We start from the raw sequence: 2500 nt of genomic DNA, 5'->3' as shown, positions 1-2500 counted from the left end.
TGTGACAGGGGCCCGGGGTGAGGAGCTCAGGCTGGGGGAGCAGAGAGCCGGAGGAGCAGGGGGCTGTGGCCCAAGGTGAGGAGCTCAGGCTGGGGGAGCAGAGAGCCAGAGGAGCAGGGGGCTGTGGCCCAAGGTGAGGAGCCCAGGCTGGGGGAGCAGAGAGCCAGAGGAGCAGGGGGCTGTGGCCCAAGGTGAGGAGCCCAGGCTGGGGGAGCAGAGAGCCAGAGGAGCAGGGGGCTGTGGCCCAAGGTGAGGAGCTCAGGCTGTGGGAGCAGAGAGCCAGAGAAGCAGGGGGCTGTGGCCCAAGGTGAGGAGCCCAGGCTGGGGGAGCAGAGAGCCAGAGGAGCAGGGGGCTGTGGCCCAAGGTGAGGAGCCCAGGCTGGGGGAGCAGAGAGCCAGAGGAGCAGGGGGCTGTGGCCCAAGGTGAGGAGCCCAGGCTGGGGGAGCAGAGAGCCAGAGGAGCAGGGGGCTCTGTGAGCAGGGGGCTGTGGCCCAAGGTGAGGAGCCCAGGCTGGGGGAGCAGAGAGCCAGAGGAGCAGGGGGCTGTGGCCCAAGGTGAGGAGCCCAGGCTGGGGGAGCAGAGAGCCAGAGGAGCAGGGGGCTGTGGCCCAAGGTGAGGAGCCCAGGCTGGGGGAGCAGAGAGCCAGAGGAGCAGGGGGCTCTGTGAGCAGGGGGCTGTGGCCCAAGGTGAGGAGCCCAGGCTGGGGGAGCAGAGAGCCAGAGGAGCCACCGACGGGAGAATGGCTAAAAACGTGATTTTATCAAAATGTTACAAGGCAGGGCTCTGCACAGGGTCCAGAGGAGTGGAACGCCGTTCATCCCATGCGAAAAGGTGCAGGAGTGACCGAAATACGGCCCGTTGTAAATCGCCCCTCTTTAAGCCAAAAAAATAGGTACGCCTCCCAGGGCCACCGACGGGAGAATGGCTAAAAACGTGATTTTATCAAAATGTTACAAGGCAGGGCTCTGCACAGGGTCCAGAGGAGTGGAACGCCGTTCATCCCATGCGAAAAGGTGCAGGAGTGACCGAAATACGGCCCGTTGTAAATCGCCCCTCTTTAAGCCAAAAAAATAGGTACGCCTCCCAGGGCCACCGACGGGAGAATGGCTAAAAACGTGATTTTATCAAAATGTTACAAGGCAGGGCTCTGCACAGGGTCCAGAGGAGTGGAACGCCGTTCATCCCATGCGAAAAGGTGCAGGAGTGACGGAGATACGGCCCGTTTTAAATCGCCCCTCTTTATGCCAAAAAAATAGGTACGCCTCCCAGGGCCACCCAGGGTGATGCTTTTATCAAAATGTCACAACGCAGGGCTCTGCGCAGGGGCCAGAGGAGTGGAACGCCGCTGGTTCCATGCGAAAAGGTGGAGAAATGACCGAGATATGACCCGTGGAAGTCGTCACAATTTACCCCGAAAATAGGCGCTCGCGCTCGGGCAGAGGTCGGCGCTCGGCCGGGGTCCCGAGAACCGGGGCGAATAGGGTTTTCCCACGGCCGAAAACCATAGGAAGCACGGGGAAAATTCGGGACCCGACGTCCCAGGGCCCTCGGCGGGGACCGGGGCAACGCGACACCGTTGGTTCCACCCGAAAAGGTGGAGAAATGACCGAGATACGGCCCGTCAAAAGTCGTCACAATTTACCCGAAAATAGGCGCTCGCGCTCGGCCCCGGTCCCGAGAACCGCGGCGGAGGTTTACCGGGATGCTGCGCAACATGGGCCAGAGAGCATGTTTGGTTCGAGTTTACCGGGATGCTGCGCAACATGGGCCAGAGAGCATGTTTGGCCGAGTTTACCGGGATGCTGCGCAACATGGGCCAGAGAGCATGTTTGGTCGAGTTTGTGTGGGTTGTGTGCGACACTCCCGGCACATACATAGGAACACGGCTTCCAAGTGAGCGCACTTTTTCGAAATTTCTTCTAAGTGCCGCTTTTTCGAACCGGGGCGAATTGGGTTTTTCGAGGGCCGAAAACCATAGGAAGCACGGGGAAAACTCAGGACCCGACGCCCCACGGCCCTCGGCGGGGACCGGGGCAACGCGACACCGTCGGTTCCACCCGAAAAGGTGGATAAATGACCGAGATACGGACCGTTGAAATCGACTCGGCGTATCCGAAAATAGGCGCTCGCGCTCGGACAGAGGTCGGCGCTCGGCCCGGTCCCGAGAACCGGCGCGCCTAGGGTTTTTCCACGGCCGAAAACCACAGGAAGCACGGGGAAATCTCAGGATCCCACGCCCCACGGCCCTCGGCGGGGACCGGGGCAACGCGACACCGTCGGTTCCACCCGAAAAGGTGGATAAATGACCGAGATACGGACCGTTGAAATCGACTCGGCGTATCCGAAAATAGGCGCTCGCGCTCGGACAGAGGTCGGCGCTCGGCCCGGTCCCGAGAACCGGCGCGCCTAGGGTTTTTCCACGGCCGAAAACCACAGGAAGCACGGGGAAAACTCAGGATCCCACGCCCCAGGGCCCTCGGCGGGGACCGGGGCAACGCG

Source organism: Solea solea, unplaced genomic scaffold (genome assembly GCF_958295425.1).
Source record: "Solea solea unplaced genomic scaffold, fSolSol10.1 scaffold_179, whole genome shotgun sequence".
In the NCBI taxonomy this organism is placed as follows: Eukaryota; Metazoa; Chordata; class Actinopteri; order Pleuronectiformes; family Soleidae; genus Solea; species Solea solea.
This window is presented reverse-complemented; position numbering follows the sequence as displayed.